The 14,391-nt window shown below is 53.9% G+C and overlaps 1 long non-coding RNA gene across 1 annotated transcript; it reads left to right on the top strand.

Annotated features, from left to right (window-relative positions):
• Positions 1-5,993: 5,993 nt before the first annotated feature.
• LOC139590578 (uncharacterized) lies at positions 5,994-8,445 on the top strand. Its single transcript, XR_011679358.1, has 2 exons — positions 5,994-8,001; positions 8,322-8,445. It is a non-coding gene; the product is annotated as an uncharacterized lncRNA (long non-coding RNA).
• Positions 8,446-14,391: the final 5,946 nt, after the last annotated feature.

The following is a 14,391-nucleotide window of genomic DNA, read 5'->3' as shown; positions in this document are numbered from 1 at the left end:
GGAGACCCTTGGAGCTCTCCCGGGCCCAGCAGCGCTGAGCAGGAGCTCCCTGGCACCGGGGCCTCTCCCAGCTGGGATCTCTCCCGTCTGCTGCCCTCGGCTGATCCCCAAACGCCCACGGCTCCTGGGCCCAGCCCCCCAGGGCTCCAGGCCCAGCCCTTGGCACAGGCAGGAGATGCAAAGGGATCCGCAGGGAGCATTTCACTGCCTGCCAGGGCAATTGCTCACAGGGACCTTGCACTGACTCTGCCTGCCTGCCTGGCTCTGTGCACACACGTCTGCATCTGCTCTGGCAAATGTGCCAGAAATGCTGCTCTCTCAGCTCTCTTAGTGCCTGAGACACCTGACTGGGGCAGGCCTGGAAGCAAGGAACAGGCATGAGATACCATTCCAGCTAAATGCTGTTCATGTCCTTTCTTTGCTAAATTGTGAATTTTCATGTACAAAAGTGGAGCAGTGGCCGGTGAAAAGTGAAACGCCCAGGCTAGATAAGTGTCCAGCCAACCTCCAGCCAGTAAGGCACTTCCCCAACCCGGAGTCAGGGCTTTGTGCCCAAGGCGATGTCAAGCCTTGCGGACGTGTGGCCGCAGTAAAGAGCTCCGAAGTCGCAGGATGAAATGAAGAGGCGACCCTCAGTTTCTTCGGGGGGGTGGTTTTATTGGTAGGGAAACGTGCAGGTTCGGTGGAAGAAGCTGAGAGCCCCGAGGCAGGGAAAAAGCCTCGGTTTTACAGAGGGTGGGAGGGGTGAAAGATAGCAAATCAGAGAGGGATACATTAAGGATTGGCATGATCGGAGAACCCATCAAACACAGTTGCGGGAGGGACCCTGGCCCCTAACCCAATCACTCGACACCCTGGCCCGAACTCTCTAGAAAAAGAGGCAGGGGTGTCGAGTGACAGGCAGGCTGCCAGGGGTGGGGAACAAGAAAGATACATTTGGTAACCAAGACAACTGGGGAGGGGTTTGGGGATTGACACAAACTGGTAACAGGGCAGGACTTTCTGAGAGAACAATGGAGGGAAAACTGAACAAGCATAAAACACACCACAACATCTCCCCCTTTTTCGTTTAAAAATAAAAGAACTGTAAGGGCAAACACCGTCCATTGGGGGAAAACTAAAAACAAACAAGAGACAGACATAAGGAATGACTCTGAATCAGGTCCTGCCCGGGGCAGGGAGAGGGTTAAACTGGGAGTGGCTCCATCCCTGGGAGCTTCCGCCGCCGCCGCCAACATGCCTCCGTGACCTGTTCTACGTTTTCTGCTCTCAGAGTCTTCCCAGGGCGGAAGGGCTTGACCCACTTAGCGGGGATCCATCTCGGACCTGAGGGGGTGGACACGCAAGCGTATCCCCTCCCCCAAGTCACTAGATCGAAAGGCCCCTCCGTTTTCCAGGTCTCCGGATCCTTAATCAGGACAGGAGGCCTGACCCTGGCCTGCAGCTGCTCATGTCTCCCGAAATGTCGCACGATAGGCGGATTGAGATTTTCGAAAGAACAGTTTAGGAAGTTAATGGTAAAAAGCGCCTTCGCGAGACGGATATGGGGGGACTCCACCTTCACAGCCACTCGCTGTTGTTCTAAAACTCTCTTTAGGCTCTGGTGGGTCCTTTCTACCACGGCTTGGCCTGTCGGGGAATAGGGGATGCCGGTCTTATGCTCTATTCCCCATTGTTGCAGGAAGCTTCGCAGCTCCCTGGATTTATACGCCGGGCCATTGTCTGTTTTCAGGACCTTGGGGATGCCCAGGACAGCGAACGCTTGAACTAGGTGTTTTTCACAATCTGCTGCCTTTTCCCCTGTGTGGGCAGAGGCATAGACTGCGCCGGAGAAGGTATCCACTGAGACATGTACGAATTGCAGACGGCCAAAGGCAGGGATGTGGGTAACATCCATCTGCCACACTTCGCAACTAGATAGACCTCTGGGGTTAGCTCCCAAGGGTATTGTTGGGAGCTGGTGGGACTGGCATTGAGGACATGTAGCCACGATCGCCTTGGCCTGTTCGCGTGTAAGATGGAATTGTCGAACAAGGCCAGGGGCGTTCTGATGAAATTGCTGGTGGCTGATCTTGGCCTGACTGAACAGATCAGGGAGTGGGGCAGCTTGAACAGGAGCGGCAAGGGCGTCAGCACGCCTATTGCCTTCCGCAATAAATCCAGGCAAATCGGTATGTGACCTGACATGCATCACATAAAAGGGTTGCTCTCGGTGGGAGACTAAGTTCACAAGTTTAGAGAGCAAGTTAAACAAAGGGATGTTTGATACCTCCTGTAAAATTGCATTTTCGGCTCTGGAAACTACACCCGCGACATAGGCTGAATCAGTGACCAAATTGAATGGTTCAGAGAACCTCTCAAAGGCTCTGACGACTGCGTCCAACTCAGCAACTTGAGGTGAACCTTCCACCTCTGTGACATCTGCCTCCCACCGCTGAGTCTGAGGATCCTTCCAAGTCATCACTGACTTGTGGGATGCTCCAGACGCGTCTGTAAAAACTGTCAAAGCCTTCAGAGGAGTTCTACTCTGAACTGATTTTAGAGACAATGTGAATTCCTGATTGAATAATTTGTGGGCCGGCCGATCTACTGCGATTTGGCCGGTGTAGCTGTCCAAAGCCAGTTGAAGCGTCTCATTTGTTTCCAGAAGGTTATCAATCATCTTTCTTTTTAGATGGCCTGAATCGAATTTTAAAGGAATGTGGATGCAGTCAAAGTCACAACTTGCCAACTCTCTGATCCGCGATCTAGCCTTTCTGATCAATTCTGCCACCAGCTCGGCTGGCTGCGTCATCCTTTTGGACCTGTGATGGCTGAGGAACACCCACTCTATGATTAAGAGGGGATCCCCCGAGCCCCGGTCCTTGCCCTTGATGGAATCATCCCACTGGAAAATCACCCCATGGAGGTGTGGCAGCTTACCTAGAACAATGAATTTAAATGGCAGGCCCGGGTGATATCTGTGGGCCTGCCTGGCCGAGATGGAGTTTTGGATCTTCTCCAGCGCTGTCTGGGCCTCTGGGGTAAGGGACCTTGGAGAACTAAGCTCTTCTCCCCCTTTCAATAAATTGAAAAGGGGGGCTAGGTCTTCTGTTGGAATGCCTAGCCAAGGCCTTACCCAATTCAAGGACCCACACAGCTGGTGGACATCTGCTAGGTTTTTGATGTTAGTTTTAATAGCCAATTTTTGCGGAACAATGGTCCGCTTCGTTATTTCCAGGCCCAGGTACTTCCAGGTACTACTGTTGAATCTTATCTTGCTGGAGCTCGAACCCTGCAACAACCAATGCATCGACTGTTAGGTCAAGCGCGTGGGTAAGTAGGTCGTTGGTCGGAGCGCACACTAGGATGTCATCCATATAATGGTAAATAATGGTGTCTTTGGTGGCTGCACGTACTGGGGACAGCAAGGAGGCGACGTACCATTGGCAGATCATCGGGCTGGCCTTCAAGCCTTGTGGAAGAACTCGCCAATGATAGCGCTTGCTTGGGGCTTCACGGTTGATGGCAGGAACCGTGAAGGCGAAACACGGAGCATCGTCCGGGTGTAAGGGAATTTGGAAAAAGCAATCTTTTATGTCAATTACGACCAAATTCCAATTTTGGGGGAGCATCGTTGGGGACGGCATCCCTGGTTGGAGAGGCCCCATATCTTCAATGATGTTGTTAATTTGGCGGAGGTCGTGAAGGAGCCGCCACTTATCTTTGTTGGGCTTTTTGATAACGAACACTGGGGAGTTCCACTCTGACATGGTCTCCACCAGGTTGCCCTTGAGTAGCTGCTCCTTAACAAGCTCATTGAGCGCCGCTAATTTTGGCTTGTTGAGCGGCCACTGCACTACCTGTACTGGTTTATCAGATTTCCAATTCAGTTTCCAGGTAGGGCGCTCATCAGTGACCGCTGCCCGAAAAACCTGGGGAGCTGCTGGGAGGTCAATTCGGGCTCCCCACTGGGCCAAGAGGTCTCTCCCCCACAGGGGTTCCGTGTAATCTAATACGAATGGGCGCACTGAAGCCAATTGCCCATCCGGCCCCGTAATTTGTACAACGCTCTTTGATTGACGTGCCAATTGTAAACCCCCGACACCTCGGACGTGGCCAGGCGCGTTTTGCAATTCCCAATGTGACGGCCATTCCCGGGAAGGAATGATCGTTACATCTGCTCCTGTGTCCAACAAGCCTTTAAGAGGCTTGCCCTCTCCCCCTTTTGAGATATGACAGGTGACATGAGGCCTTTCTCGCCCCAGGACCTGGGCCCAAGCTACTGTTGGATTTTGGAGTTCAGCCGGAGGAAACCCCAGGGCCCAAGTTATTTCGGGAACAGGGATCGCTTGCGCGATCACCTGTCCCTTGGGCAGGAAAGTGGGGGGTTGGACACAGTGCAGCCCCACGGCGAACAGTCCCGGGTCAGATGGCAGAAGACCTGGAATTATGTTCACCTCTAAAGGTGTGTGCTTAGTGTCTCCGACAACGACGTACTTACACCTTATCCGCCCCCAGTTTCCTGGGCATTCCGGGCTGACTGACACGAGTTGAAAATCGGAGTTCTTAAGATGTAGTGGCTCCGTCAGCTGCAGCCGGAAGGGTCTGAAAGCAGAAAAGGTAGTTAGCACGGGTCTACGTTGGAGACATGCAACATGTGACAAGTCCGGTGAGAATATGTCTTGTTTGGCAGGCGGCGGTCCCTGAGATCTCCCCTCCCTGCGTGGTGTTAGTTGTCCCGCTCTATTTTTATCATGGCGCAGGGGGGAACTGCGCTCAGATGTTAGTTTTTTGTCTGGGTTTTCCCCAGGAGTCCCTGCCCCCTTTTGAATTCATAAAATTCCCGCCGCAGCGGGCAGTCGGGCATCCAATGCCCGAGCTTTCCGCACAGATGGCAGGGTGATTTGGCGGCGGAAGGACCGGGAGCAGGCGAGCGGCAGGTGGCTTCAGAGAAGGTGTTTTCAGGCGCCTCTTCTGCGGCGCTGACTCGGGGTGGCAGCTGTTTTCTCTTCTCTCCCTCCCTAGATGGCATGATTAGGACTTTCCGGGTGCAGACTTCGAGCATATCGTGCAGCGAGGGGGGTGGGTGCATCGGGAGGCTGAGGATGGCATCCCTACACGCAGAGTTTGCATTCGTGGATGCTACTTCCTTCAGGATATGTTCCCGGGCAACCTCGTCCGCCATTTGCTGCTCGACAGCTTTTCGAAGACGCTCGACAAAATCGAGGAAAGATTCCTCGGCGCCCTGAAAGATTCTGGAAAAAGAAAGGAGAGGAGCCGCCCCCGGCAGCGCCAGGAACGCCTTCTCGGCTGCCCGCGCTGACTCCCGGAGTGCTTCCTGGGGGATGGCACTCGCCTGCGAGTGCCCATCTGCCCAGTTGCCGGTCCCAAGGAGTTGATCGATGGCCAGGACATTGCCCGTTAGGTCCAGCCCCGTGTGGGGCCGTTCCCACAGGCTCGGGAGGGCCTCCGTCACTCCCCTCTTCCAGGCTGCCTCCCACATAGCCCGCTCGGTGGGATTGAGCAGACACGTGAAGAGGCGCCGGATGTCAGAGGGGGTGACATCGGCTTCGGTAAGTGTTGCCTGCAACACTCCCCGAAAGTATTCGCTGTCCCGGCCGTAATCTTTCTGTGCCTTGCACAGCTCCTTAATTTGTGAATGGTGTAAGGGGACCCACTGGCGACGCACCCCACCATCTCCCTCTGGATGGTAAACAACCGGGGCTGCGGATGGTATCGCAGCAGACCCCGGTTCCCGGTTCCTAACTGCTGCCCCCCCCCCGGAACCCAAAGCGCGGGAGCCGGCAGGGAGAGCGTGGGAACCGGGAGAGGAGGAGGTAGGGGCGTGGCTGGGAACTTGAGCAGGGCAATCCGATATCGAGGGACCCTCCCAGGAGGCGGAGACAAGGGGTGGAACCTTTTGACTGGCAGGGGGTGGAGAGATGGGAGGTGGTATGGGAGGGACCGAGGGAGGAGCTATGGGCGGGGATGTGGGAGGAGAAAGGGGAGGGACTACTGAAGAGGAGGTTTCTGGAAAGGAGGAGGGACCAGGAGGGGGGAAGGACGAGGGGGTAGAACACTGGGAGTGGCCGACTGGCAGGAAGGGGTTGGAGCTTGGGAAAAAGGGATTCTGGGGAGAAGAAGAGGGCTTTCCCGCCATTTCAGCCATGTGGTTGCCTCCATCTTGGGCCCCATAGGAGCCATTTTGGGGAATTGGAGGCGACTGGGAGCAAACTGGGGACTTAGAAATTAGGGTTTTGGATTTTGGGGTTTTAGAAACTGAGGACCTGGGGGCGGGAACAGGAGAGGTAGGGGAAGACGAGGAGCCCCTAAGAGACTGGCCAGGACTCTTAGGGCGGGGGGGCCGAGGATTTTGAAGGGGGCTAGGGGACGAATGGTCACCCTGCGCGGGGCTGGAGCGCGCTGCACCTTTCAGAATCCCGGTTTTACATTTGTGGGGACGGGAAGAAGGGTTAGGGGTAGAGGGAGAAGTAGAAGAACTGGGGCACGAACTAAAACTGACCGAAGGTTTTTCTGAGTTTCCTCCTGCTTTCAGGATAGATCGAATTTGTGAAATCCAAAAAGCTAACGGGGAAAGCGAGGTGTCTCCTGATCTAATCAAGTTTGATAACTTGGCATTTGCCCTCTGCCAAAAGGCAGGATCTTTAATTTGATCGGGGGAGACTTCGGGAAACTCAGAAAAAAGCCATCGGATTAATTTTTTAACTTCCTTTTTATCAACGGAACAACCCCCCCCAACTAGGATACCCACAACTTGGTAAAACAGCCCCTTCTGAGCTGCCGAGAGCGAAAACTTTGCACCCATCGCTCGATGTTATAAGTGGCAGCTGCGGAAAAGCCCCCCCCGTTCCAGTAAACGCGAAAGAAAAAAAATAAGGGTGCCCACCCCCGGCCCCTGTCTAGAGAAAAAGAAGGGTGGTGACGAAACACCAATAGAGGGGAAGGCGACAGGGAGAGTAGCAGAATACTCACGAAGTCCGGAGGCGACAAACGAAAAGCTGGAACGAGGGGTTTCCTGCGACAGGACGACTCCCAGGTGCAAGGAGCTGCCGTCCAGGGTCCCCGGGGAGCGCTACCTCGCGCACAAGGTCTGCTCGACCACAGGGTAGTTCCGCGACCGCTGGGATTCTCGAAATCCCGTCCGTGGGGTCCACGAATCCGAGAAAAGGGGGGGCCCCACGTTGGGCGCCAAAACTGGAGCAGTGGCCGGTGAAAAGTGAAACGCCCAGGCTAGATAAGTGTCCAGCCAACCTCCAGCCAGTAAGGCACTTCCCCAACCCGGAGTCAGGGCTTTGTGCCCAAGGCGATGTCAAGCCTTGCGGACGTGTGGCCGCAGTAAAGAGCTCCGAAGTCGCAGGATGAAATGAAGAGGCGACCCTCAGTTTCTTCGGGGGGGTGGTTTTATTGGTAGGGAAACGTGCAGGTTCGGTGGAAGAAGCTGAGAGCCCCGAGGCAGGGAAAAAGCCTCGGTTTTACAGAGGGTGGGAGGGGTGAAAGATAGCAAATCAGAGAGGGATACATTAAGGATTGGCATGATCGGAGAACCCATCAAACACAGTTGCGGGAGGGACCCTGGCCCCTAACCCAATCACTCGACACCCTGGCCCGAACTCTCTAGAAAAAGAGGCAGGGGTGTCGAGTGACAGGCAGGCTGCCAGGGGTGGGGAACAAGAAAGATACATTTGGTAACCAAGACAACTGGGGAGGGGTTTGGGGATTGACACAAACTGGTAACAGGGCAGGACTTTCTGAGAGAACAATGGAGGGAAAACTGAACAAGCATAAAACACACCACAACACAAAAGCTGGAGTGGCTGGGAGAAGCAGAGACATTGCCCGTGGTCCTGGGTTGAGCAGGGCAGGAGCGGGGCTGTCATACGGGAAAAGGCAGCCCAGGGCTGGTCTGGAGATTCTCAGAGGTTTCTGGAAGTGACCGGATGCTGCTGATTCCAAATGTCCCAATTTGACAGCCCAATTGGCAGCACTTCAAGGCACAAAGTAGGCATGGGATGGGATGGGATGGGATGGGATGGGACGGGACGGGACGGGACGGGACGGGATGGGATGGGATGGGGAGAAGAGTGGTGTGGAGATGAGGATTGGGAGTGATACCAAAATCAGCCGGAATAAATTTTCAAACACAATGGGAAGCTTTAGGAAGCAGGAATTCTTTACCTCCAAAGGATACACAGGAGGATCTCTCCATATTTCTGTTTGGGTGAGACTTTAGGACTTCACAACAGGCAGTTTACCCATCATAATTACACAGAGTCATTAAAGTGTCCTTCTTATCTAATACATAACCATCACTTTCCTAGGACTCATTTCCATGCATCCACCTCCTTCTCCAAGTCCTCTCCTGGCCCTGGAGGTTCATTCAGAGGGGTCCCTGGTGTTCATATTCACTGAGTGCTGAGATATTAAAGGTGACCTTGCCTTCAACTTTTCCTTTGGCCATGTGCTCTTGCTTCCTGTTATAGAACTTGCCCCAAAACCGCTGCAGGCCTCCAAATCTGTTTCTGCACTGCCTACAGCCATGCTTATCATCCTGTGTGATCCTGAGGAGCTCATTGGAGCTGAGCTTTCCTCCTCCCTCCTGGGTCCTAGAACCCTCTGGCCAGGAGGAGCAGGTATGGAATATTAATCCCAATATTACCAGGTGGGACGTGCCTGGGCTCGTCTGACCCTTGCTGCTGGGCCAAAGGCAGCAGCTGTGGTGTTTCACCCCAGAGATACCTTTGGCCAGCTGGGTGCTGCAGCTGGGCACTCAGAACAAATCCAGGCATAGTAGGAACTGAGTTTACCTCTGGTGGAAAAGGTTCAGGCGATGGTGAAGAGAAACAGGAGAGGATTCTGCTGTAGAGTTATAATCCAGAGTTTTATTCCAGGATGGTAGACCTCTGAATCTTGTAACAGCTCCCAACAGAATCCAGACCGCATGGTCCCGTCTCCTTTTAAGCCCAGGGACAGGGGGAGGGGAAGGGACAGGTGAGGCACCAGCCAGGTGGGAGGAGGGGAAGGTTCAAGGGATACAGACACTGGGACAGGCCAATGAGCCCAGATCTGAGGGGCATCTTTTGAACTCCTGCCAACCACACCATGACCCTGCTGGAATGTTAAGATTGATGGACAGCTCTCAGCAGGAGGGCAAAGGGGGAGGGGAACGGAGAGGTTGGCACACCTGGGGGGTTGGGAAAGGTGAAACAGGAAATGGCATCACACTGCAACAAGCAGGGACACTGCCGCGTGTCCCAAAAGGATCAGGGCTGGATCGGGGCTCCTTGGGCGTGAAAAGGGGGCCCTGGGGATGGTCTGGGGTGTTGCAGGTGGTTTCAGAGGGGTCAGGAGAGGCTCGGAGCAGGATGGAGGGGGTCTGGATGCCGGCAATCCCAAATCTCCCCACTGGAGGAGAGCAGAGCCTGACAGGCCACGCTCAAAGTAGGGAACGGCTCTGTCTGGGAAACCTGTGGGATGTGATAGGATGGGGTGAGGATAGAGAGAGGGGTGGAGATAGGGATGGGGATGGGGATGGGGAGCAGGGATAAGGATGGGATCAGAATAGGAGGAGGAAGCAGCTCAACTGTGCTTCCTCGGGACCAGAGCGTGTTTTTGCACTGATCTCAGAGCCCTTCCCAGAACTGGAGCTGTTTCTGAGAAGCACCCAGCTGCCTCACCCACACTGCCAGCACTGCCAGCATTCCAGTGCCACCAGCACCACCAGCATCCCTCTGCTGCTGTAGGGACCATGTAACCTCAGGAAGAGTAATGAGGAATGGTAGAAACCGATCTCGACAGGAAAGGAAGTGGGAGAATGGGACACTCTGCAGGGAAGGAGTGTTTCTACTCAGGAGATAAAGAGGAACCAATCAGAAAAATCTTCATGTAGAGCTTCTGACAAAAGCCACTTCCGCTGTAGGGGAAAAAAAAAAACAAAACCCACGCCCAACATAAATAACTCAGAGAAACTGAATTTCTGAAGTAGGCAAAGTTGCAATTTTCGAATACCCCTCTCCCCCTGTGACTCCACTGAGCCCTGGGAAACAACATGAGGACAGGGCACAGAGAGGAGCCAGCAGGACGGGAATGGGGAGCTCCTGGAGACCTGGGCACTTTCTCCTTCATGTCCCTGACCTGCCAGGAGCCGCTTTAGGACATGGATCCCAAAGGAGCAAGAGGTACCAGGAAGCGCCGCTGATCTGCACAGAGCCCTTTGCCTGCTGCTGCCCCACAGGGAACAGGTCAGTGGAATGTTTGCCTTCCTCCCTACCCCACCTTCCTCTCCTGCAGCAGCTGCTCTGTTCCTGCCACCCTCTCCCGCTGACCCCAGGGCCCTCCCCAGCTCCTCTCTCTTCTCCTGTGCATCCCATCTGTGTCCTAATACTGAAATGGGCCAGAACAAACTTTCTAACACAATGCAGAGCATGAGGAAGCAGGAATTCTTGACCTGCACAGGACACAGAGGGATCTCTCCTTGTATTGTGTGTATGGTGAGACTTTACAACAGGGTATTAATCCATTAGAACCACATGTAGGCATTGAAAAGTTTTTCTTATCTAATACATAAACACCATTTTCCTAGAACTCATTTCCATGCATCCACCTCCTCTTGCAAGTCCTTTCATGATCCTGGAGGTTCATTAAGCACGGTCTCTCTGGTGGCCATATTCAATGAATGCTGCCATATTGAAGGTGCCCTTGCCTTGAACTTTTCCTCTGGCCATGCACTGTTGCCTCTTGTTCCAGAATTTACCCCAAAACAACTGCAGGCCTCCTTATCTGTTTCTGCACTGGTTCCTACCATGTTTGTCATCCTGTGTGCCAGCCTTTACATCCTGTGAGAAAGCACTGCCCACTTTTTAAATTTCGAAATGTTCATTAAACCTTAACAAAAAATGCAACAAAAGGACTAAATAATCAGAAGCAGGCCTGGGAGCTTCCCTCATGGCTGCCCACCACGTGTCTGGCTGATCTTCAAGATGGATGCTTCACCTCTGATACCCTGGGGGTTGCATCAGCTAAACCTGGCCCCTCCCAAAGTCTGTCACTCAGCCCTTCTTTGTGTTTATTGCTGGAGCCTGCTTTCTTGCAACTTGACTCGAGGGTCAGGTGTTCTCATGCTGCACCTCTTCCCCCCCCAGCAACAAGCTTTTGTACACCCCTTCTTTCTACCTGTCCTAGATGACTTAGGCTCTCTGATGGAAACAGTACAGAGGGGAGAGAAGGGGACTATGGGGTGAACAGGGGACATCTAAACAACAGACTACAATAACATAATTATATATCAATAAAGCTTCTCTTAATATTCACACAGTATTCATCCCTTAACTGTGAGAGCCAGTCATCTCATTATCCATCTATAAGACATCCTTTAAAATTTTGGCCACTTTGCTTTGGAACAACTTCAGAAGAACTGAAAATGTTTATTCTCTATGTTATTTATCAGCCTCTTTCTAACCAGACCAAACCTCCCACCTCCCTCTCCCACCCCACCATTTCCACCGCCCTCCTCCCCTGCACATCTCACTCCTCCCCACTGAATCCTTCCCACTGCAGGCAGCTGCTGAGGAGCTGCATGGTCCATCCCTGGATTCTCCAAGCACTGACTGCCCATCCACTCTGACCACAGCCAGGGGCCACATCCCACTGCCTGCCCAGCGTCCATCCATGGAGGTGAGCACCGTGTCCCCTCTTTTCACCTCACCAACTGACACACCTGCTCCGTGTGAGATCAATGTCTCCAGCGTGGCCGTGCACTTTGTGACCCTGCTCATCGGCCTCTGTGGGCTGGTTGGGAATGGGGCTTTCCTCTGGCTCCTCCAAATTAATGCCATCACTGACTTTGTGGCATTCAACCAGGCCAGCATCGACTTCCTCTTCCTCATTTTCATGGTCCCCTCCACCCTGCTCTTTCTGCTGGAGGACATTTCCTGCTTTACTATAATGCCCCCAATGTATTTAAGCTTGCTTTCCCAGCTGTCAATGTTCACCTACACTATGGGGCTTTTCCAGCTGATGTTCATCAGCATCGAGAGGTGCAGGTCCATCCTCTGCCTGTTTTTCTGTGTTGGACAAGTTTCTGAGCACCTATTGTGGGTGATAATGAGTGCCCTGTTCTGGGCCTTGTTCTTTGTTGTCACCGCTGTCAATCCTACAGTGACTTCCCTGTGCCAGTCACACGAGCAGGAGCAATGCCAGGTGGCCCTCACATCCATGTACACCCTCAACCTCTTCCTATTTGCTACACCCATGGTCATCTCCAGCACAATCCTCTTCATTCATCTCAAGACTGGCTCCCAGCAGCAGCAGAACAAGAGGCTCGACATTGTTGTCTTTCTCATTGCACTCTTCAGTCTGCCCCTCAGTCTCTGGTTTCTTCTGCAGCAGCTCGGTTACATGGCTGTACCCGCCCAGGTGGTTTTCCTGCTCACCTGCATCCACAGCAGCATCAAACCCTTCATCTACTTCTTGGTGGGGAGCTGGAAGAGAGACTGGTCCATGAGGAGCTGCTGGAGACACTGCTCCATGGAGAGCTGCAGGAAGCACTCCTCCATGCAGTCCCTAAGGAGGGCAATCCACAGGGTGTTTGAGGAGCCAAAACTAAACACTGCCTCTGGAAATGATCCTGTTGTGAACACGGGGGTCTGAGCCTGTTGTTTCCTTCCACTGCACTGCTCTAGGACCCCGGGACAGTGGCTGAGAGATTCCTTGAGTCTCCTGATCATTAAATACCCACAGGATCACCCTGCCTGTGCTGGTGCATCCCCAGCTCCTTTCCAGGCCGCTCTGGGCTCTGATCCGTGCTTGTGAGGCCTCAGCCTGGAGGAGCAGCCCCTGGGCTCAGCTCCTGTGGCGCTGATCAGAAACACCCTCTGCTCCCAGGAGCTGCTGCTGTCCAACGGCCTCCTGGGCTTTTATCAACAGCCTTGGAAATTACTGGAGTGCCCTGGATGCCACAGCATCCCTGCTCTGCCACTGTCACAGGAAGCTGCCGGCCCCAAGCGTGGCCAGGGTGAAGCATTGCTGGCAGTGACGCCCATCCCTTGGGGCCCTGGGAGCAGCGGCCCCAAAGGAGACCCTTGGAGCTCTCCCGGGCCCAGCAGCGCTGAGCAGGAGCTCCCTGGCACCGGGGCCTCTCCCAGCTGGGATCTCTCCCGTCTGCTGCCCTCGGCTGATCCCCGAACGCCCACGGCTCCTGGGCCCAGCCCCCCAGGGCTCCAGGCCCAGCCCTTGGCACAGGCAGGAGATGCAAAGGGATCCGCAGGGAGCATTTCACTGCCTGCCAGGGCAATTGCTCACAGGGACCTTGCACTGACTCTGCCTGCCTGGCTGCCTGTGTGCACACACGTCTGCATCTGCTCTGGCAAATGTGCCAGAAATGCTGCTCTCCCAGCTCTCTTAGTGCCTGAGACATCTGATTGGGGCAGGCCTGGAAGCAAGGATCAGGCATAAATAAGGTTAAATGCTGCTAAGTGATGTTCCTCTGTTAAATGGCTCAGTTTAAGGTGTAACTGAAGTGCTGTTAAGTTGGAGTGCTCTAAAGCTTTTAAGCCATTTTCCTTTTATTCCTTACCCTCGCTGTCCTTTTGTCACCTGGCCTTGCACTCACACACAAACACACACACAGGGACAGCACTTTGGTGTGCTGGTGCTTAATATTAAACCTTTTTTTTTACTGATTTCCTTGCTGGTGCTTTTGTGCCTTCACAAATTCTTCCTCTGCCCTGGCTTTGGCCTCCCTCAGCAGGCTGGGATGGTGCAGCTCCAAGGGGAGAAGGCGTCCGTGCTCCTCAGCACAGCCACCCCCTTCCAGGAGCACGGTGACATCTGTGTTTGTCACCATGGGCTCCATGGGACATCAACCCCCTCCCTGGGGCTTCTCTGAGGTCTCTGAGCTGGGGGTGTTCAGCCTGGAGAAGGGAAGGCTTCAGGGAGACCTTAGAGCCCCTTCCAGGCCTAAAGAGGCTCCAAGAAATGGAGAGGCTTTGGACAATGGCCGGAAATGACAGGACAAGGGGGAATGGCTTCCCACTGCCAGAGAACAGGGTTAGGGGCAATATTGGGAAGAAATTCCTCCCTGTGAGGGTGCAGAGGCCCTGGCACAGGTTCCCAGAGATGCTCTAGCCTCCCCATCTCTGGAGGTGTTCCAGGCCAGGCTGGATGGGGTTTGAAGCAGCCCTGTCTAGTTGAAGGTGTCCCTGCTTGCAAAAGGGTGAGATCAGGAAAAGACAACCACAAGTATTCCCAAGACTGAAGAGGAGGAGGAGGAGCTCTGCTGAAGGGCTGGAAGGGACACCACAGCACCCCAACATCTGGACTCTATTGGCTTTTATTGCATCCTCAAGGCTACTGGCAGTAAGAAATGTGGGCTCTGATGCTGATAACCTGCTG

The sequence above is a fragment of the Agelaius tricolor genome, unplaced genomic scaffold, assembly GCF_023055355.1.
Source record: "Agelaius tricolor isolate 1412-34295 unplaced genomic scaffold, bAgeTri1.0.p SCAF_5, whole genome shotgun sequence".
Lineage (NCBI taxonomy): Eukaryota > Metazoa > Chordata > Aves > Passeriformes > Icteridae > Agelaius > Agelaius tricolor.
This window is presented reverse-complemented; position numbering and strand designations above follow the sequence as displayed.